Consider the following 24,134-nt stretch of genomic DNA (forward strand, 5'->3'; position numbering starts at 1 on the left):
AAAAGCAGATGCTGAAAAGTTTACAATGGTTACAAAACCAAGCTGAAGAATTCAACAAACACATGTGAATCTGAATAAGTAACAAGAAATCACAGAATACTGAAAAGAGATTCTCATGATGCAATTATTTTTTATTTAAATTTACTTATATATCAAGCAAAAATAATATAATACCGTTTCCCTCAGTAATAATTAAAATTAATTTTAATTAAATAAGTAAATTAAAATTAAATTATAATAGAAATAACAAGAGACCTGAGCTCTGCACTATCTGTGAGACCCTGGGTAAATCACGATCTCTCTGAAACTCCTTATCTACATACTGAAAGAGTTATACTTGTTAATCTTCCAGTTCCAAAATCCTGTGTACTGATGCTCTAAAATATACTTCATAACCTTTGACCCACGATCATTCTAATGACAACTTTGGAAAAAGATTTATAACAGATGTGATACAGAGATGCCAATTACATTATAAATAACTTTCATAGGTAGAATATTATTCTCAACATATTAGATCAGGGTTTCTCAACATCAGCACTACTGATATTTTGCACCGGATAATTCTGTGGTATGGGGACTATCATGAGCATTGTAGGATGTTCAGCATCTACCCACCAGATACCAGTAGGCTCTCCCAGCCTGACAACCAAAAATGTCTCCAGACATTTGCCAAAATCACCTCTGGTGGAGAATCACTGTATTAGATTAAAAATTTCCAGGGTTCTCTGGAGATGGGAAGGAGGAAAAAGAATTTTTTTGTGACATAGGAGGAAAGGCTAGGAATGAACAAAACAAAAAGGTTCGATTTCAACTCATGTACTATAAAAAGAAAAGGTACTCTTTTGTACCAGGCCTACTGGAAAACACGTTAACGAAACATTGTTGTGCGTAGCTAATGTAATAATAATTATGAGAATAACAGTATATAAAGCTTAGGAGAAAATCCACAGGTATTCCATCTGTACTTTTTTAAGCATTCTCAATAAAAAGAGTCAAGGTTTTTAAAACAGAGATTAATGAAGTTAACATAATTCCTCTTCTCCCTAGCATTTATGAGGAGGCTAAACATTTTCAAGTTACCTGCTATTCTCTAACCCTGGGAATACCCACTGAAAAACACATCCACCCACAGTTAAATACAATAAGCATCTATCGGCTTTAATCAAGTGTAAAATGCTACAAATGCCATGAAAAGTAACACTGAGGAATATCCTCAAGTCCTTTAAGTATTTAAAGGCCAAAGACATTCAGTGTGGGGAAACTACATTTAAATGTTACAAAAGAAAATTAAACGTTCACTTCACTTAAAACACTCACTTTTCGGCTTTTTAATACTCACTATAAAATCAACTGGGCCATATTTTCCACCAAACAGAAAAATACCCAGTTTCCTTAGTCTATTCTCGGATAGGTCACCAGACTGGGAATAAGAGACCCAGAGTCTATTCCCAGCTGCAAAACAGACTGGTAATCTCAAGCAAATTATTCACTCAGGTTAAGGTTGTACAGCCGTATCATGCTGACAATACTGAAAATCTGCCCGAAACAAGCACAGAGAAACCCAGGACTTCCTCCTGCACCCGAAGGACAACTGCAAACGTATTTTTAGATTTATTAAATCTAAAAATCTGAATAAGATTTTATTTATAGCAACATTTAACATACTTGAAATTTCAATACTGTGTGGTGCCTTTACCATTGCCCTCTATAAAATTAATAATAAATGCTTTTTTTATCACATCATGCCCGATTTTGCAAAACTCTACATGCAAACTACATAAATCATAATTACTATGTAAAACAAAAAAGCTCTTTTTAATTCAAGCTCTTGGGAAGGGCTTTACCTTTTGCACTTCCTAACTCTTAACTACTACACGAGTAGTCTTTCCTGGCACTGTAAAAAGTGCTTCACAAAGTCTGGAGAGCACAAGTTTGCCCCATAGCCTAGTTCCGGAACGGCCTTAGGACTGTTCTTACCACTAAACACGCAGGTTTTACCGGCGCAACCAATGTGCGGACAGAGGCGAACAGTTTTTGCTCTTGATACGAAGTAAAAAACTGTCTAGTAGACCAAGTTACCCGTCTGACCTTTACGCACACCATAAACTGTAAACATAATGCAGTCCAATGGAAGATTGGGGAAAAACAGGGTTAGGAGGAGCAGGGGGTGTCAGCTAACGTTCGGCGGCCCCCGCTGTCAAGAGACACTTGTTAGCACGGACACCCACTCACAAAGTCTGGGCGAAGGGGCCCGACTGCGCCGCGGCCCGACCCGGAAGACCGGCGTCTGGGAGGCCCCACCGCCCGCCGAGGCCGGGGCGCACCAGCCACCCGGGCAGGAAAAGCCCCGGCTTCTCCGCGATCCTCCGCCACCCGCTGCACACGGGCGCACTCACGCACGCGCGCTCACACTCACACACGTACACACACAACAAAAGGAAGCCCTGCGAGCCGCGTGCGGAGGTTTGCCTGGGGCGCTCAGAAAGCTCCTCCTCCCGGCCCCCAGCGCGCGGCCCAGGGCCTGCTCCCTTACTGGAGCCCCCGCCTCCCCAGGGCCCGCGGGTACGCGGATCCCGGCGGCCCGGCCGGCTCTGCTCTGCCGCTCGCGGGCGGCAGCACTCTGGGCCCACCACCCGCGCAGCTCCGCGCCGCTGCTCCGCCCGCCCGTGCGGCTGTCGGATCCGGCAGGAGGGCTGCCTACCTCCGGGGGAGGGGGGGGGGCGGTTCTTAAGAAATAAAATTATTTTACGCTTAATAATCCGTGCTAAAATTCCCCACCCCTACAAACCATGGGATATTTAAGCCCGTTTCCTTACTGAACCACTAATCAAAATAGTATCCAACACAACACTCCTTATAATAAAAAATCTTTCTGTAACCTCTTCCTTAATCTTTCATCTTACTCTGAGTTGTCGCTCCACACCTAAATGTACTCATTTTAGTTTTCCCTTGCCTTCCTGTTTTCAGCCTGAGAGCTGCATTTTCCCAAAAGAATAAATAATCTTCTCTAAACCATCTTTCCAATTTTACTCTTTTGTGTGTGTGTCTGAGAAAGATTAGCCCTCAGCTAACATCTGGTGCCAATCCTCCTTTTTTTGCTAAGGAAGATTTGCCCTGGGCTAACATCTGTGCCCATCTTTCTCCACTTTATAAGTGGGATGCTGCCACAGCATGGCTTGACAAGCTGTGTATAGGTCCACACCCGGGATACGACCTGGGAACCCCAGGCCACTGGGGCAGAGTGCAAGAACTTAACCGCTATGCCACCGGCGGGCCACCCAATTTTACTCTTTTGAAATTTACTTTTCTAAATAGTAACAAGCTTCCTCATAAATCCCTTCCATTACATCTCCCACTTACCTATTCAAAACCTCTCGCAACTTCTATAATTTTTATCAGCTCCTACCAAATCACTTCATAAATAACTTTCTCAAACACTGCATTTTTTCTGTTCCCTCATTCCCTCAAAGCTAACACTCCCCAACTTAACACACAAATTTGCCCCAAATAGCCCTCAAATTTTGTGAACCTATTCCAGAGAGGCCACTACAGTCACTGAAAAATCCATTTCCTAAGCATACCCCCAATAACTTGACAATGATCTTTTCAAATATTCTCTACCAATTCATTTGAATCACTCATAACTCAAGATTACCATGCCCACTTCCCTAAAGACTCTAATTATAGAACCTAATCAAATTAACACATTATGTCTACCATTATACATACTGATACATGCAGATGCGTATACAGGACCCTGCAAAATGTCAAGTGGGTATTTCTGTCTAATCATGTGAATATTGGCTCTTCTCAAGTTTATAAGGAAAACTCTTCCATGCCAACCAAGATTTTCAGGCCTCCAACCCCTATCTTGTGAAGTCATCTATCTATGTTAAATTAATATAATTATCACTTAAAACACTCTCTCTCCATTTCTACTATAATCATTCCCAACACGTTCCTTAAGATATCCATCATTAGTCTAACCCACACAATCCACCCAAACAATCAGAATACACCCCCCTTTGCCATGGCCCAGCTATGTCTGAGGCAGGTCCTGGTAACAATTCTAGACAAATCAGGCAGGTTACAGCGAAGTTGTAAGTTGAGCAAAGTGACATCCTGGGGCCTTTTAGGCCTTCAAAGCTCTGGGTCTCCATAGGTCCTTCATTATTAAATTTGGTGACTGACTAGATGTAGAAGTAAGGGAGGGAAAAAAAAAGTGATGAATGACCCCGGGCTAGGTTCTAGAACTAACCCTGAAGCAAAGATACACTGGGATGGAACACCAATACTATGTATTTTGTGCCCTGTCATATATTTCTCACTGCCGCTTCATGTTTCCGCCCTAAATATGCTCTCTCTCTGAAACATGGAGTAACACCAAAACCCCTGTTCTGAACAGGGAGAGTCAGAAAGTTTTCTTTGCTCAGAGGCTGAGTTAATCAGTTAATTATGTGAGGAATATAATGCAAATACAAAGGATTTGATGCATACAGCATTGGTCCCTTAATGGTTTAAAATGTCAGTTACCAGGACCACAGCAAGGCACTGATGGAGAATCTCAAAAACCACAGTTAGGTAAGCACTTGAGAGTCAAGTCTTTGATAGTACAAAGGAAAAGCTGATAATAATGCTCAAGATTTCAAAACAAAAAAAGTAGGGGCCGGCCCGGTGGTGCAAGCGGTTAAGTGCGCATGTTACGCTGTGGCGGCCGGGGTTCACCGGTTCGGATCCCGGGCGCGGTGCGGCACCGATGCACTGTTTGGCAAGCCATGCTGTAGCAGCGTCCTAAATAAAGTGGAGGAAGGTGGGCACGGATGTTAGCCCAGGGCCAGTCTTTCTCAGCAAAAAAAGAGGAGGATTGGCAGATGTTAGCACAGGGCTGATCTCCTCACAAAAAAAAAAAAAAAAAAGTAGCAAGTAGCAATGTTTCAGTTTTAGCTATAGTTTGTGAAACTGGCAAGACAGCTCCTTTAGAGATGTTCAATAAATGATAAACTAGAAATAAGACAAGAAAGCATATTTAGAACTGTATATCTGGGAGTCACCTATACACAGGTAATAAATGCAATGAGAAGACAGAGCAACCAGCCTCCTGAAAACACTAAGAAATACATGAGGTAAAAAGACATTACAGGGCCAGCACCATGGGTGTAGCGGTTAAGTGCTCACACTCTACCGCTGGCAGCCCAGATTGGGATCCCGGGCGCGCGCTGACGCACCGCTTGTCAAGCCATGCTGTGGCGGCATCCCACATAAAGTGGAGGAAGATTGGCACGGACGTTAGCTCAAGGCCAGTCTTCCTCAGCAAAAAGCGGAGGATTGGCATCAGATGTCAGCTCAGGGCTGACCCTCCTCACACAAAAAAAAAAAAGAAAAAAATTATAGAGGCCATTTTAGATCCCTTAGGACACCTCCTTCCTACCATCCACCCCATTCTACTTTTTACCTGAACCTCTTTACATACACAAATTATTAACACATAATTTTTGCAAGTTTAATGTGGTTTTGAGGCACTCAAGTAGAGATCAAGGATCTCAATGTCTCTATCATTTATGCTATTTTTTTAAAAAATTTGTTATGGGCCAGCCCGGTGGCATAGTGGTTAAGTTTGCATGCTCCGCTTCAGCAGCCTGGGGTTCGCCAGGTTTGGATTCTGAGAGCGGACCTACACACCGCACATCAAGCCATGATGTAGCAGCATCCAACATACAACAGAGAGGAAGATTGGCACAGATGTTAGCTCAGGGCCAATCTTCCTCACCAATCAATCCATCAATCAATCAATAAACAAAATATTTTTTAAAAAAAGTTATGCACCATTTCCTATCACCTTTATAACATCATGGGTGGCAAGGGCTGTCCCTATATGCTCAGAGAAGGAGTAGGCTCCTGGCATTAGTTTTTTCCTAGGTAGCATTATGTTTTATCCACATTTTTTCTGCTACAAGCTACTCACTCTCCTCTGCATCTTACTCATTCCTATTCAGGTCAACTCCAACCTCCTCATTCATTTCTGTTCTATCTATTTACTAGCTTCTATCAGCTTGTCCATGTTCTATTGTCAGCAGATTACCCCACGTCTTTTGCCTTTCATCTTTTTTTTCTTTCATTGTCTCATTTCTAATCCACAAATATCTCTCAGTTGAATTTATATCAGTATATTACATATGAATGGTTATGATTGTGCAAGTATAGTTTATTTATAAAGAAATTGAAAGAACTGGTGAATATAACAAATCCATCTATTTATCTCCATCCCCTTGCCACAACAATTCAGATCACTGTCATCTCTTGCCTTGATTGTTGTGCCAACCTCCTCAGCTTATCTCAGACTTGGCTTTTCCTGGACAACCTGCTTCTCTCATGCCTTAGCTATCCACTCTCCTACTCCTTCAGCTTGATAAAAGGACCAACAGGGCCGGCCCTGTGGCTTGGTGGTTAAGTGCGCGCGCTGCAATGCTGGTGGCCCGGGTTCGGATCCAGGGTGCGCATTGAGGCGCCGCTTCTCCATCCATCCTGAGGCCGAGTCCCACATACAGCAGCTAGAAGGATGTGGAGCTATGACATACAACTATCTACTGGGGCTTTGGGGGGAAAAAATAAAATAAATAAAATCTCATAAAAGGACCAACAGCTTCTTGCTCCCCAGGGCCACTCCCACTGTTCTCCTATCACTAAAAAATCTCTTTGCAGTTCACATTACTCATTTAAACCATTCCATCTGCAACATCTATCAAGTTCCAGAATAACCTCCCCCACCTTCCTTCCCCCAAAACTTCAATTCTACTTTGTCCCATTTTCAGCCATTAGTCTCAGTGACTTCAACAATGATGCTGAAGAACTTTCTACACCCTGTCCTTCCTCAACTCCTAAATTCTGCATCTGCACTTCAGCCACCCACACATATATACTGAAAACAGGTCATCAACTGAAAGTGTTGTACCACTAGGATTGTAATTTGAGACCTTGTATTTTTTTTCAACAACTACTTTATTTTCTAGTTCTATATTGCTCCTCACCTCCTTTTGGCTTTGCTTATCTCCCTACACAATTTAAATCTGTCCATCAGCCATTTCAGTACTGCTCTCTCCAGAATATCATGACTTTCCATTATATTCACCATGCATCTCCACAATGACAGACAATCTTCACCATCTGTCTTCTCCCTACCCACACACTGGGTGTTAGGCACCACCAGCAAGCTATGAAATCTTCCACAACTGATTTATTCTAAATACAATTCTCGATCTCATTGACTAATCTAAATCATTTTCATATTTAAATCCTTAACCTCAATCTCTTCCATAAAATTCTCTCAAATCACACCTTCTCCACCTATAACCAAATCCTCTTTACAGCTATTCTAAAATGCTGTATCTTCATCCATCTGTTACTTCTTGCCTCCAGTTTTGGAAAAAGAGTTGTCCCTCCTTAAAATAAACTTCTTAATACAACTCCTACAGTCAATGCTTCCATATTTTCCCAACCCACTCCGTCCTTTACCCCCATGCACCCTGGTCTCTGAAATGCTCTCTTGAAGATCAAAAAATAATTCCACGTATCAAATCCTATGACCCACCACCCAAGTCTTTATCCTCTCTTCAGCAATGACACTTGAACTACCTCCTTTGGTTTATGTCACTGTACCACTTGATTCTACTATGGTCTCTTTAGTTGCTTTTTCTGTCTCCAATGACTCCTGGTCCTCTTCTTAGCCCAAATAGTGGGTATTTTCCCAACTTCTGTCCTGGGGCTTTTTCTAATTCTCTCCCCCTCAGGGTCTCATCCACTACATTGCTTCTACATTTTCATTCCTCATATGGATATCTTCCCCCAGGTCCCAAAAACAACATTTAAACCATCACCTTCTGCTACAGTCTAATTTATTCCCGAGCAATTAGAATATTTAATGATTTCTTATTAATTAGATTCTTCAACTACTGTTTCAATTAACACCTCAATTATCAGTCCAAATAATTTCATAGCCATCAGCACCCTATCAATTCCAGAATTAGTAGCTTCAATTATCAACTCTATGTACATATTCCCAAATCTCTAGTGGACCTCTTTCCTCAGCTGAATCCAGTATTTTTAACTCTAGCTAGGTAATTCCCCTTGGATTCTTCCACTGCTGCCTCTCACACTGGTGCCTCACACACTGGTCAATGTGTCTTAAAACCAAAGCAGCCATTCTTCCTCACCAAAATAGTTCTGCTAACTGATCCAATAATTTCTGTTAATGGCATCATCATTCTCACAGTCACCCAGGTTGAAAGCCCTAGAGTTTCTCTAAACTTTTCTTTTTCTCTTTTTCTCTACTGTTTCCCAAAAGCCCATTTGCCATCAAACTCTTCAATTCTTTCTTTGAAATATTTCTTGTGTCTCTCCCTTTCCTTTTATTCCCACTACCACCATCCCAACTTAGACTCTCAATATTTCACACTTTTGTCCATAGCCTTCTAACGTTGTCTCCTAGTCACCAGGTTCTCTCCACTGCAAACAACAACAACAAAACAGGTCACCATATAGTTATTCTTAAACCCACCTTATTTCCCCACTCAAAAATCATCAATGGTTCCCAACTGCATACTGGGTCAAGTTAAAATTCCTTAGACTTCCAAAAAATATCAACTACTCCATTTTCCAACAATCATGAATGGACAAATACACTGTGGTATATTCATACACTGTAACCCCACAGAGGAATGAAAAAGAATGAACTACTTCTATATGCATCATGGATGAATCTCACAGACATATACTGAGCATAAGATACCAGACACAGAAGTATGATTCCACTAATATGAAACTGAAAAACACAGAAAACTACTCTGTTGTGATAGAGGTCAGAATAGTAGTTACGGGCCGGCTCTGTGGCTTAGCGGTTAAGTGCGCGCGCTCTGATGCTGGCGGCCCGGGTTCGGATCCCGGGAGCGCCCGGAGGCACCACTTCTCCGTCCAACGCGAGGCCGAGTCCCGCGTACAGCAACTAGAAGGATGTGAACCTATGACATACAACTATCTACTGGGGCTTTGGGGGGGAAAAGCTGAATAAATAAAATCTTTAAAAAAAAAAAAAAGAATAGTACTTACTTTTGGTTGGAGATGACACATGAGGGAGCCTTGTGGGATGCTGGAAACGTTCTATATATTGAACTGGGTAGTGGTTACATAAATATGTGTATCTAAAAACTGTGTATCTAAAAAAACTCACTAACCTGTATCCTTAAGATTTTTGAGCACTTTATAAAAGTTATATCCAAATAATTTTTTTTAAAACTAGTTTAGTCTGGATTTTTAGATGTTTTACATCTACTTTACAGCTTTATTTCTCTCCATTCATCAACATGAGCCCTAAATTCCAGCTAATCTAGACCACCAACCCCTAAACATATCCAGAACTTTTCTCACTGTCAGCCAACCCTCATCATCTTGCCTACTATAATCCTATTTACCCTTCATGGTCTAAACTACACACCAATTCCTCCACAATGTCAAACCGGTCACAGTACTTCGTCACAGACAGATATGTACACATTTTTGTCCCTGGATAAACTCCTGAAGAACATGAACTATGTCATATGTACACATGTATCCTTCACAATGCCTACCGTGGAACCTTGCACAAAGTAGTAAGTATACAAAAATATTTCCTGAATGAATAAATTCTGGCAGTCCATCAAAAGCACCCTTCAATTTAACCCCTCCTTCTCAAACCCATCCATCACTGTCTCCACTCACAATTCATTCCTCAGTTTACATATTTAATCATTTGACAAATAACTGAGGGCCTACTATGTGCAAGAAACTCTAACTACCTACTCTAATGTACCCCACTAAACTACTCAAAAATGTAATTCAATTTCAGCTGCTGCTATTTGAATCTTTCCACAACTCTAAATTTCCAGTCATCTTTCCCTGCTCTTTCCATCCAATCATATCCCATCCACTCATTTCTAATCCTGCTGCTATTAAACTAATTCAAGCCCTTCTTAGTTTCTCCAGTAGCCTCCTAACTGGCCTTCTCACCTCCAATCTTACTCTACACCACCACACTGCCCCCGATCTATTCTATATGGTACACCTAGTGTCAGATTAAGTTATCTAATATACAGTCATTGATTCAATTCTCTACTCAAAAAAGTTCAACAGCTATACACTAATGATATATGTTAACTTACTTTAATCCTATGTTAACATACTTTAATCCTCAAATCTTTGCAACAACCCTTGCAGGAAGGTATAATGATTATCAATTTCCTGATGAAAAAACTGAGTCTCAGAAAGGAAGTAATTCTCTGCATAATCATAGCGCTGGTAAACAGAAGAGCCAAGACTAAAACCTAGCTTCTGTTGGCTTACTAAGCACAACATTACATTATATCAAATACAAACTACGTAGCTTAGCTTTCAAGGCCATGCATTTCCTACCCAACACCAACGGACTCTTCCTACTTTGTCATATTATGCCCTACCCATAAATTCTGTGTTCCAAACTACATAATGTGATCAATTATTTAGTAAATAGTGAAATCAGTTTAATGAGTGACAGCCACCTTTTTTCTTTTTAGCCAAACAGAATAGAATAGAAAACATCTGAGTGCATTCAACCTGATAAGGACAGTTACTGTTGTTGTATGCATGTTTTATACATACATACAAACATTCATACGTGCGTATATTAGGTGAAGATGTGACATGTATTTCTTACTGTGGGTCATAGTAAAAAAATTAAAAACTCACTCACTATTCCCCACATATCTTTGGTTCTCACCTCCAAGCCTTTGCTTTTGCTAATCCCTCAGGTTGGAATGCTCTCTTTCCAGTAATTTCTGCCAGTCAGAATCATATCCATCCCTTCAAAGACTACCTAAAATGCCAGTTCCATGCCACTAAATGCAGTCCCAGGTTTTCCCCTAGTCAAATGTTTTTTCCTACCTTTTAACTTCAGTAACATTTGGTATTTTTCTTACGATACATTTGTGATCATAGTGTAGTTACTTGTGCATAAATCCAGCTTCCCTATTAGAATATAAATCCCAAAGCATTTATTCCTGACTATATCTAACAACGCTTTTGCATATAACAAATGTGCATTAGCTGTTGAATAAGGAAAACTCATCCCATCATTTTCTGAAACCTCAGTTATAAACCAACATCATAAATAATTTCTACATTCCAAACTTCTGTTAACTCTTACCCTTCAACTAGTCTTACCATCTTCCTCCCCAAAACAGTCATTTCAAATAATCCTCTTTACCTTCAATCTTCTCTTACTTTCCTCTAAACATAACCTGTCATATATCAATAACCTTTTTCTTCTTTCAGAATCATACTTTCCATCGGATAACACCTTTCCTTCTCCATCTGCTTATCTTCCACTGTATTCCTAGGTCTCTAACATCCATAATGATAGACCCTATATTCTTTAAACAAATCTTTCTTTTTCTCTTGAACTAGACTTCCTCAATTATTTCAATTCATTTATAGTATACGTATTTTTGTCAGGCCTATTAAATTATTTGTAGAAAAAGGCAGGTTATGAATAAATAAACTGAAACAAACAGAAAACATACAGATAATTTAAATCTCCTAAATTATCTCAGATACTTTCTCATTCATTCATTTATTCAACAAGCATCTGTCTACTGGATATATGCCCTCAATTCTCTGTCTATTCTATTCTGTAATTCAGAAAGCAGCTTTGAGAAAAGCATGCAGGAAAATGCCAGAATAACAGAGCCAAGTTGACTCATGCTTTTCACTCACAGAGACCAAGTAATTTGTGGGGTACAGGCTCAAAAAAGGAAAAACTAAAAGTTACACTAGACATAGATGGAAATAGACCCCCTAGTTGTTCCAGGGGGCTCAAAATCTACCCAGCAAAGGTGAATTTGAAAAGGAACCAGTAGGAGTAGCTAAAACGAAATAGGTAGAAAGCATTCAGACAAAAATAGATCCAGACTCTAGGTTCATTCTAGGGCTGCAAGAGAAATTTGGAGCAATTTAGTTGCTCTCCTGAGATCCCTAAGGAATTCTTTCAAATATCTAAGCTAAAGTATGGTACACTTAAATCCTTTCCCCAAACCTTAGCCAATATTCATTTCTCCATTCTCTGAATTCTTACAGTACTTACTGTCTGTAAATCTCATTTGGGAACTTAATCATAAACTATCTTGTTCACGGTAATGAAACTGTTAACAAATATACTCAGAATTTATTTACATATTAAAATCAGCATGGTCCTCTTTAAAACAGTTACCTTGGGAGGCTACCATTTATTCATTTATTCACTTCATCCATCCACTCATCTGACGCACTTAACCAATATTCATCTAGCGCCTAACTAACTACAAGTGAAGCTATCACCACTGTTCAAAATATTTCCAACTTCCTCTTTGGGAGTGTTTTCCAAAGTCAGTTAATAAGTCAACCCAGAAAGTCATTCTCATTTCTGTGACTAACTGAATTTAAACCAAAACTATTCTTTATTCATTCTACTTGATATCGACAGATCTTCAGCATTTCTAAAACTCAAATCTTTGCAAATAAAAAGATTTGTCACCAATGAGACTATGCAGAATAACATTATGCCTTGTATCATGTGTAACTGTGCCATTCTGGAGGGATTATGAACTCCTAGAGGATAGGGACCATGATTTACTCACCATTATAGGTTCCCTTCCCCAACAGCACACAACAGGTACTCAGTAAATAGGTAAATTGTTTAGAATGTGCTAGAGGCTTAGAACATAATTCAGAAAAGGTGTTTTTAAAAAGTTCTGAACACTACTACTAAAAATGACTACCAAAATACAAAAATTCTCGTCTGGAGGTATACTTTTGATATTTGTTTTAGAAAATCAACTTTCTGAAATCTTACATTGTTACTTAATTTCTTCTCAACTGTCTTTCTCCCTCTAAAAGAATATAAATACTATAAATTCCTTGAGGGAAGAAACTTCATCTAACACTTTTTCATTATTCTAAACATGAATTAAATCAAATCAGACAGATTCTTAAAACAGCTAAAAATCTCTAAGCAGTCATTTAGGCCTGAGGTTAAGAAAATCTAAAGTAAACCAGCCCCCAGCTCCAGACCAGATTTACTCAGATTAAACTAGCCTCAGATTAGAAGAAAATCTTTGGTCCTGCCCCTTTGATGTTTCTGCAGGACTGTTCCATTCCAGTCCATTCTGTCTTCTTCCCTTAAATCTAAAGGCCTTCCTCAGTGATATCCCTTTTGTCTTTGACTCTCTCAAAAACATACACATACATACAATTTTGTCTACAATACCCCCACAGTGCTCAGCAATTTCACACAGTGCCACTATTATCACTAACAGTGAACACAACTTTCTATCATTCATTCAACAGGTATCTACCAAGCACTTAAGAATCAAACTCTTGTGAGTTTCCCCAGAGATTGCAGAAAATCTCAGCTCTAGAGTAGGTTACCATCTAGCTACCATTTGCAAAACAAAGGGGGAATAATTCCAATAAGCAAATACAAGATTTAGCAGTACATAATCTACATGTGAATGCTGTTCTTATTCAAAGTTAAGGAAGATTCTCAAGAGATCGGTTACTTAAACAAGCCTTCCGCGGGCCGGCCCTGTGGCTTAGCGGTTAAGTGCGCGCGCTCCGCTGCTGGCGGCCCAGGTTCGGATCCCAGGCGCGCACCTACACACCGCTTCTCTGGCCATGCTGAGGCCCTGTCGCACATACAGCAACTAGAAGGATGTGCAGTTATGACATACAACTATCTACCGGGGCTTTGGGGGGAAAATAAACAAATAAACAAAATCTTTAAAAAAAAAAAAAAAACAAGCCTTCCGAAAGCAAGGGGAGCAAGACTATTCTTTCTTGTCTCCCAATATCTGTCACGCTGACTTGGTGATGGTGATATTGCACCTCGTATGCAAATTTCAAAAATGCCAATATCTTATGAATCTATCCTAACATATAAGCAGCATACTTGTTTCTACCATATTCCCAATATATTAGTGACTTAAAAATGCTAATTTTCTTATAACTGCCACAAATCTCAGTCTCATTACTGTAACTTAAACCTCCTTCACATCAACTATATCCAAATGTCCTCAGAATTCTTTACCTTTTCTTCAGCCTCCTACAAAATTATCACCACCTCCACTATACCCTGTCCTTCATCCTCCCCCACCTTTATCACATTTCCCCATCCCTCTCTCCCTCCTCCACAGAAAAGAAACGCATATCCACACCAATCCATTCCTTCCTAAAACCATAAGAATGGCCATAGAAGCCTGGAAAGAACAATCAAGAGTCATTTTAATCCATGCCCAGATTCCCCACACTAAAACTCTCCACGGGGCCGGACCTGTGGCTTGGTGGTTAAGTGCGTGCGCTGCGATGCTGGCGGCCCGGGTTCGGATCCCGGGTGCGCATCGAGGCACCACTTCTCTGTCCATCCTGGGGCCGAGTCCCACATACAGCAACTAGAAGGGTGTGCAGCAGTGACATACAACTATCTACTGGGGCTTTGGGGGCAAAAAATAAAATAAATAAAATCTTTAAAAAAAAAAATAAATAAATAAATAAATAAATAAATAAAACTCTCCAGAAGACTGTCAAAGAATACTGCACAGTTGACCCGGTAACTAATTCCAAGATGAACGACTATCACTGCCAAGCAACTCCTCCTCATCTCTAACCAGCGATGCTTATGCTGCAAAGATGCTGTTTCCTATAACCTGGTCTTTCTTACAGGTTCATCTATCAAACTCCCCTTTATCATCTCATCCGGTATTTCCAGTCTAATTTTAAATACTTTCTCATTTCAAGAAAGCCCTTCCTAATCTAAAGCCTCATCTAACACAGTGGGGAAGTCAAGAGATACAGCCTAAGGTTGGTGGACTCTAAAATCAAGGTTTAAGCATATTATTTAAGACATAAAGACATCGAACAAAAAAGCTAAAATAACTATCAAAAGTTGGAAAGGAGGAGAATGCCAGTGACACAAACCCTTTCCATTCATAGTAAGAAGTCTTTTGACTCCTTCATAATGTCATTTTGATCAATCAAGAAATAATAGTACATGCATATTACTTGGAGACCTGAAGAAAAGTATGATAAGAACTACAAAAATTAAGCCCGGAAAGTGGGACTGCAATGGATAGGTGAGACAGGGCTATTGCTTTTTATTATAAGCTCCCTCAGGAAATTTCATTTTTTAATTATGTACATGTGTTATTTCATAATAACTTAAAAGGGGAGAAAAATAATGACATACTATATTTAAGTCCATTAAACTTACAAAAATTATGAGAACTGATAATATACACTACCTGTGAGGGGAAGGAAAACAGGCTCTCTCAAACTATAATGACAATAAAAATGGGTACATCCTACTATGTAATATATTGAAGCCCTTAAAAACAATGAGTAAATCTAAAGAATGAGTAAACCTAAAACTGACATAGAAAGTTTTCCAAACTTTTTTAATAATCCTGAGTTATTTCTCTAAGAAAAATTTTAATAAAAGCCCCTCTCCACTCTAATGTTAAATTCTCCTCCTCCTTTAGAGATATTTGCTAAACGAATGAATGATTGAATTTCCCATCTCTCTCCCAAATTTCTTTCCATCTTTTCCATTAATCCCTCCACCCTCTACTTTCATAAAAAGATTTTTCATACTACTCTTTCCTCAGATGAATTATTATTAGAATGTAATATGTATAGAGCTTTTCTTAATAACTAAAGGTGAATAATCTTCAGGTAAATTTTAAGAGTATGGTTCTAGCCCAGGGGTCCCTTTTGGAAATCAAGTCTGATGTGAGCTCAGCAAATCCAATAGGCCTTGGTTCATTTCCTGATATGGAAATGTTAATGCTCCCTCCAACCTTGCTCTAGAATAATCATCCAGTCTCTTCAGGTTCCCCTCAAGATAACCAGTCCTGACCTCCTTGCAACCTAAGACCAAAACAGATATTCTAGATCCTCCATTCTGCAGGCCCACATTTTATAAGCTGATGCATCTTCTTCAGTACCATCATGCCTCAATGAGGGTGTATCAGGAACTGTGAATGGCAAAAGGTCTCCCACCAGCCAGTTACCAAACCAATCCAGTCAATGAGACTAATTAGAGCTACAAATGGAGCCCCCAAAGAAGGGCCACCATGCATGAACCCCCCACATACCATTAATTATAACTCTGTGTATTGCAACCCAGGCTGAATAATTCGGCACCAGTTCTCCTGGACCAGATAAGCTGGAGAGTGAAGAAAAAAACCGCCAAGTCAAGTAATTTCTGTCCTAGCATGTGCCAGGATTGTGTTCATCCAGCCTCTGGTAAGTGACAACACTTCAAATTTGCTAAAATCTAAACTCCATGGCATAAAGAATCCCTGTAGTCCAGGTCTTTTTCTTAAGGTCTGTTTCAGACCTTCTCATACTCACTGGTGCAGGTCTAAAATGTCTCGGACCAAACCAAGGACTAAGGTCTAATTCTCAGTGACCCCAACCACTGCCGGAACCCACACTTACCAGATGTCATCTACGCAAGAGCCCAAACAGGTTCGGAACTAGGTCATCCTGGCCCATCTGGAATAACTCTTTAGTCCTTGGGCCAACATTTATTAATTCTACTACATCTGTCTATTCTATCATGCATTCTCTTCATAGTCTCTAGTATTGAGCACTCCCTCTTGCTGCAAACGCTATCCCTTCTATTCACGGAAACTCCTTATATCCCTTCTTTCCTTTCCTTAGAAACGCTTCAGTTCTTTCCATAAACGAAATATCTAATGTATCTGCACAATGAACACCCCCCCAGAATCCTCAAGACTCCTCCACAGCCACCCCCTGCATTCCTCCACCTATCCGGCATCTTTCCCTCCGGCCTCTCTCCCTGCACACACTCCCACTATTTCCTGCAAGGATTCCCTTTTCTCCAACCCCTGCCCTTCCCTTCTCCCAAAGAACACACTCTGGCAGCAACAGTGACTGAGGCCTGCGGTGCATAAAGCACTGCACCAGGCACGGTGGACAGAGACCTGGAGTCTCCTCAGCCTTTTCACATCCACACCCAACACCCTCTGGCCTCCCCGTGCAAACATCCCACCTCCTCCCCTACCCCTGACACCCCCCTCAGGTCTCGGAGGCCGCCTTCTCGCCTCAGCCACCCCCGTCATTATCCTTTCTCAACCCCCCAACCCACCATCCGCGCCCTGCTTCCTCGCGTCCCCCAGCCCGCTCCTGCATTTCTCTCGGGCTCGGCCGGCCCCCGGGCCACCCCCCGCCTCGCCACGGCTCGCTCCCCCCGGGGTCAGGCCGTTACCGCCGCGCGCTCCCCCCGCGCGCCGCCCCCTCCCCCTCCCCCGCCCTCCCCCGGGCCCGGGCCTGCCAGGCCGAGCGCTTTACCGCGGGCGGGCGCCGAGTCGCGCGGTCACCGACTGCAGGCGGCGGCAGCTCCAACCTTTCTAGGGGCCTTGAGAGGAGGGGAAGGGGGGAGGGGGGAGAACTTTTGCTGCGGCAGCTTCGGCAACAGCTCCCACCCCAGCGCCTTTCTCCTCTTCCTCCCCCTCCTCCTCCTCCTCCTCCTCTTCCTCCTTCTCTTCCTCCTCCCAGGGCAGTAGAGACGCAGACATGCCGCGGCTAGAGCGCCGCCGCGGTCGCCGCCACTGCCGGCGCGGTGCATTGTGGGAAGCCCCGCACACGGGAAGCGCTCCGCGGCACCCGCCCTCCCTGGCCCGGACCAGGCTGGGAAGACCCAGCGTGGCTCCGATTCCGGCGCCTGCGTGTCACCAGCCCAGCGTGGCCCGGGAAGCTGGCCCCGAGCCGCGGGTCCCCCGGGCTGCGCCTGGGAGGAAAGCAATTTGAAAAGATCGGGACTGAGGAGAGCTCTTGGAGAGGGGATCCTCCTTCGGCCTGAATCAGTGCCTAAGCGCCGTGAGAGAAGTGGAGGACTCGGGGCTCTCGAGCGCTGCAGGCCGGGGGGAAAGGAAGGGGCGAGGACCTAGGTGAAAGGTTATCTGCCAGAATTTCTTGGTTTTTTCGTTTCTCCTCTGTTACCTAGCCCCCTCCCCTCCACCGCCAGTCGTTGGCCTCCAGCACCCCAAATGCCACCTTTTCCGGAAGCGGCAGCCCTGCGCCGTTGAAACTGGCAAACCCCATTAGTGTCTGCAGACTGAGATGCAGGGTGTGAGCATAGAGAAAGATGAAGAGCTCCGGCCCTGGACAGTGTTGCGCAAGGCGTTACATGGTATTTCCCCACCCACTTAACCTGGGGCTCAAACCTTCTCGGTCTATATGGTAAAGACTTGGTAATGATCTGTGTAGAACTAGAGTTGCACAGTTCTGTCTCATCCCTTGGAGGCCCCTTAAATTTCCCTGGCCAAGCTGTGACCTCCTTGATGGTGCCTTCAATCAACTAGCGTTAGGCGCCCTGAGGTGTTTGTGCATACTGCGGTGGTTTACAATTGCTCATCTTTGTGTCCCCACCCTAGCACAAGGTCAGCTGTACAACATAAAAGATGCTCAGTGAATGTTGAGTGATTATGAGCGTCAGAATCTTACCGTGGGCTGGGACACTTAGTTGCGATTTCTTCGTAATAGTCTGAAGATTTATTTAGCGTCTCTCTGCAATACTTAAGCATAACCTCTGAGAGGAGAAGAAAAAGAAAGGCGTTAAAATATATGCAGTATAACCATTTCTAGAGTTCTCCTTCCCTTGTCCATACCCACCTTCCCACCCCTTGCCAACGGAATGTTCATTTGAATAGTGCTTTTTGGCGAAACTCCAAACTCGGGCATTATGCACTTGTGATGGCACTGAATTAGATTAGTGTCTGCAAGGTTAATGTTCCCCCAGGCACTAACCTTAGTAAATCGTGATGCCTGTTTAGAAATAGCTGAGGCCCAAAGGTTCAGCCTAATTTAGACACAGGTAACTAAAAAGAGCAAGGATAAGCCACAGCTCCACGATCAACTCTCCATGTGTTTTCTCCATTAAAAAATATAAATGTTAATAAGGTGACAGTGCATATTCTGAATGCTAATTGCCACAAAACAGTGATACAAGCTACAGCAAGAGACAGTTATCTGGAGGACAGCCTTCTGGCAACTTCTAGCATCTGCAATGGCATCAAATTCAGATGTTAAAATAAAAAACACTGCTGACAGCAAAGAAGCAGACTCTGAATATTAGGTAATAGGAAAACTAATAACTGAAAAGGATTGAAGTCCTGGAGGTTACATCCAATGGGCTAAGATTGATTGGTTTGCCATTAGGAATAGATCTAGTTCTCTACTCAGCACCATAACTAAGAAACAATAGAGAAACAGCTGTCTAATGTGTGCAGAATAAAGAGCACTATAAAGGTAGTGACAGCAGAAGTGATGACAGGGAGCAAGTTTAAGCCTTTTGTAGGTTAAACTGGAAATATTTCTCAGCCCCGGTTTGCCTCTCCATGCTTCTCTTGCTCATCTCCCCAAACACCAGCCCTAGACATTCAGCCTACTTTCCTTTTTTTTTTTTTATTTTTTATTTTGAAATAATTGTAGACTCACAAGAGTTGCAAAAATAGTACACAGTCTCATTTACCCTTAACCCAGCCTCCCCCAATGGTGACATCTTATAAGGTTCTAGTAAGATGAAAACCAGGAAATTGACAATGGTATATTACCGTTAACTAGACGACAAAACTTACCTAGTTTTCACATTTTTTTAAAACCTGCATTCATGTGTGTATGTGTATACAATTTTATTCCATGTATAGATTCATGTGACCATCACTACAACCAAGATATAGAATTCTTCCATCACCACAAAAGAACTCCCGCATGCTTCCTTTTTGTATTCACAAATCCGCCTCCTCATCCCACCCTGCTACTCCATCCCTGTCCCCTGGTAACCACTAATCTGTTTTCTATCTCTGTAGTTTGTCATTTCAAGAATGTTATATAAATGGAATTATATAGCATGTAACCTTTTGAGATTGATGTTTTCACCTAAACATAATGCCTTGAGTTCCATCCAGGTTCTTGCAGGTAACAAACATTCATTCCTTTTTATTGCTGAGTAGTATTCCAGTGTATGGATGTATCAGGGTTTGTTCATCCATTCCCCAGGTGAGGTACATTTGGGTGGTTTCCAGTTTTTTGGGTTTTTTTTTTTTTGCTATTACAAATAGTACTATGCACATTTGTGTATCAGTTTTGTGTAAACTTAAGTTTTCATCTCTCTGGGATAAATGTCTAAGCGTATGATTGATGGGTCATATGGTAAGTGCATATTTAAGTTTTTAAGAAACTGCCAAACTATTTTCCAGAGTGGCTCTATCATTTTACATTCCCACCAACAATGTATGAGAGATCCAGTTTCTCCCCATCCTCACCAGCACTTGGTGTTATCACTCTTTTTTATTTTACCTGTTTTAATAAGTATGTAGTAATATTTCATTGTGGTACTTTCTCTTTTAAAAAGAGGTTCTGTCTCCCCAAAACTGGCTCCTTAATAGGATGCATGCTATCTCTCTAACTCCTACTTTTGTTGGTATGCTTTTTAACAAGCTCACAGGCCCCTTTTGTTGAATGGTTTCATTACATATCACTGTAGACAAACACAACTCTCATGGGTAAGTTATAAAGTTTCTTGAAAGTTTAAGTTTATATAGTTTGTGTCTTTTTTTACTCCCTTTTTGAGATGGCTCCAGGAAACATCTGTGAGCGGGCCTAGAAATTTCTTTTGGGAGATGATATACATTAAACTAAGCTGCTCAGGATGCAGTCCACAGGTGGCAGACTTTAATGCCCAATGAGGCAAGCAGGTAACATGAATAGGTGAAGCAGTCCAGATGTAAAGACAATTGATAGTCAAAGGGGCTGTGAAGAGCCGGAGAGCTCAAGCCAGTCTAGAGGACACTACTCACTTTCAGCTGATGATTTCCAAATGGGAATGTGAAGACCAGGAAATCGAGAGAAATCAGGAATCTGAATTTTTGGGTGAACGCTCCCAAATATTAATGTTGGCAACTAATTCCATTTCTTTAAAACAGGAAAGCATGTCAGACAAAACATGTCTGTGAGCCAGATTCAGCCTACAGCCGTCTATCTTATCTGATGTGGCCCAACTCATAGAGGGCTGGCACCACTGCTCTGACTGGTGGAATTTTCAGTGCTTCTCAGGCCCTCTTTCCTCTCCTCTGGCTCTGGGGTGAGTTCTCTTCAGTCTTGGCCCTCTGGCTTCTTTAGGAGAGGAATGTACTTCCATCTCTTGTCCCCAAAGACTTCACCAGTCTTCGGGACCTCTTTGTACTAACCATCTTTCAAGCTTCCTGGACTTCTCAAGCTCAGGAGTAGGTGGAAGTACTATCTTCTCTACCCATGTGGTTGCCTGCAGCACAAGCCATTTGTCAAGGGTGATTCTACCTTACGGAGAAACTTGGCTTCTTTTTGCAAAGCTCTAAATTCATAGCCTTGTCAGAGGTAGATCCACAGGAGCCTGTCTCCACTACATCTTGTCACTCCTACTGGACCCAGGAAAACATGGCTTTTCCTGTTCCCATGGGCCATCTTCTGGGACACTTCCCCCTGAGTTCCTGCTTCAGATCCGAAGGTCACTTCCAGATCATTAATATATTCTAAAACTAACGACCAAGATAAGGAAATAATTCAAGTGTCCATCAACAGATGAATAGATAAATAATTTGTGGTACATACACACAATGGAATATTATTCAGCCTTTAAAAGTTAGGAAATCTTGGCATTTGTGACAACGTGGATGACATTGTGCTAAGTGAAATAAGCCAGTCACAGAAAGAAAAATACAGCATGATTCCACTTTTACGAGGGATCTAAAGTAGTTAAATTCAGGGCTGGCCCGGTGGCGTAGTGGTTAAGTTCGCACGCTCTGCTTCAGCGGCCCGGGGTTCACAGGCCTGGATCCCAGTCGCTGACCTATGCACCACTCATCAAGCCATGCTGTGGCAGGCATCCCACATATAAAGTAAAGGAAGATGGGCACAGATGTTAGCCCAGGACTGATCTTCCTCAGCAAAAAGAGGAGGATTGGCAACGAATGTTAGCTCAGAGCTGATCTTCCTCACCAACAAAATAAATAAATTAAATTAAATAGTCAAACTCATAGAAGCAGAAAGTACAATAGTGGTTTCCAGGAGCTGGGGGGCAGGGGAAATGAGGAGTTGTTATTCAGTGGGTATAGAGTTTCAGTTATGCAAGGTGAATTAGTTCTAGAGATCTGCTGTACAACATAGTGCCTACAGCTAACAATACGGTATTGTGCACTTCAAAATTTATTTTCTTAACAAACCTCATGTGAAGTATTCTGACCGCAAAAAAAAAAAAGAGAGAGACATGGAAACTCCGGGAGGTGTTAGATATATCCATTACCTTGATTTTGGTGATAATATCACCGTGGTTTGCATATGTCCAACTCATCAAATTGTACACATTAAATATGTGCAGTTCTTTGTATATCAATTATACGTCAATAAAGCTGATTTTTTAAAAAAACTAATGTATGACCTGCTCTCTTCTACTTAGGGTATAGAGTTTAGATAACACATTCTTAAGTTTAGGAAGACAAATAGCCCTCCACCTCTTGGGAGCATCTAAGGGAGGTACTGGGTTGCATTAAAGTTCATCAGCTGTGAGATGACTGTGGTTTGGAGGGATACAAAAGAAGACATGAGTGAAAAGTCAAGATTCACAAGAACACAAGAATGAAAGAAAACAAGGTCTTGGACCAGGGTGATATTGATGGGAAAGGAAAAAATAAAATAAAATAGAGCACATTATAAGGATAATATCATATTAGGATCTAGAGATTAGCCTGGTGGTTAAGTCCACAGACTGCAGCTAAACCCTCCTGGGTTTGAATCCTGCTTCTACCACTTACTAGCTTTGCATCCTTAGTTACTTAACTTCTCTGTGCTGTCAAGCGCCCCATCTAGAAAATGGGGCTAACAATAGTAACTTCCTCTTAGGGTTGTTAAGAATATTAAATGTTTACATGTGAAATATTTAGAACAATATCTGGTATATAGTTAAATGTATTGTAGATATTATTATTATTGTTGTTATTATTGCTGTTGTTATTCTTACTATTAAAAAAGACTTAGAGGTAGTGCTGAATCAAATTTCCTAAAAATGGAATTCAATAGGGAAAAAAAGTCAATTCCTGCAAGTGGATTGAGGCAAGGGAAAAGATAGAAATTATACAAGTACAAAAAAATGATTTAAGTGGCAAAATATCTTAGAGAATGTTTAGCATGGGGAATAAAAAGGGGATATGATAGCTAGCTGGAGCTAGGAAAAAATAAGCAATTAAGCTGCAGAAGAAATATGTAACATTATTCAGAGAATTTATTTCTGAGTATAATCTTTGCCTCAATAATTTTATTTATAAGGCTGATGAAACTGGTCTATTGTAAAGATGCTTGCTGTTTTCTACTCGGCAAATACCAGTGAATCAAGTTCCTACCTCTTCTTCCCCAAAGTTTAAGCAGAATGGAGACAAGTTAACTGCTCTAATATATGTTTATGTATTAAAGCTGTGGGTTTCCATAAATAACAATAATGGCAATTGAAAATTTTTATCATTCTGGAGCTTTCAAAGATTTCATGTATTTGCGTATTGCCAGATAGTGCAATTTAAGGCAGAGATGAATTTTTTCTGTTCTGTTTTTACTACCTTTTTATAATTTAAGTAAAAAAGCGTGTCAGTAGTCTAGACTTACCAGAGAATATTAAAACTACCCTGTTTCTAAACAATTGTGGAGATCAACACAGAAAAGGAGTTAGCTTCCCCCAAAATGACCATCTTCCTACCTGCCAGTGTTCAGTGTAAACATTTATTAAAAGCCATGTACCAGGCTCAACAAAAGAGGTAAAAGAGGTACTTGGTTGCATTCAAGTTCCCGGGCTGTGAGATGACTGGTTTGCAGGGGTTCAGGAGAGACGTGAGTGAAAGGTCAAGATGCACAAGGACACAAGAATGAAGTGCTGGGGTGGAGGCTGTGTTACCTTTTCATTCACTAATTGGTTTTTCATATAGGCAACCATTTTACACTTTCCTGAAGATTATGCAGTTATATAAGAACACAAGTGCTGGGGTTCAAAGAAG

The 24,134-nt window shown here is 41.3% G+C and overlaps 1 protein-coding gene across 6 annotated transcripts in view; it reads right to left on the reverse strand.

Moving 5' to 3' along the window:
* Positions 1-17,574, reverse strand: part of ZNF148 (zinc finger protein 148) — a 122,582-nt gene extending 105,008 nt beyond the window's left edge. For 3 of the 6 annotated variants that reach the window (XM_087439740.1, XM_087439739.1, XM_004424510.3), the window contains exon 1: positions 17,410-17,573. The gene's annotated coding sequence lies outside the window, so the exon portion shown is untranslated. Of the gene's footprint in view, positions 1-2,235; positions 2,254-16,533; positions 16,813-17,409 lie in introns of those variants that run through there. The other 3 variants (XM_087439735.1, XM_087439736.1, XM_087439738.1) reach the window with 3 other exon arrangements.
* Between the last annotated feature and the right edge of the window lie 6,560 nt (positions 17,575-24,134).

The sequence above is a fragment of the Ceratotherium simum genome, chromosome 15 (assembly GCF_057802395.1).
Source record: "Ceratotherium simum simum isolate JZ-2026a chromosome 15, ASM5780239v1, whole genome shotgun sequence".
Taxonomy (NCBI): domain Eukaryota; kingdom Metazoa; phylum Chordata; class Mammalia; order Perissodactyla; family Rhinocerotidae; genus Ceratotherium; species Ceratotherium simum.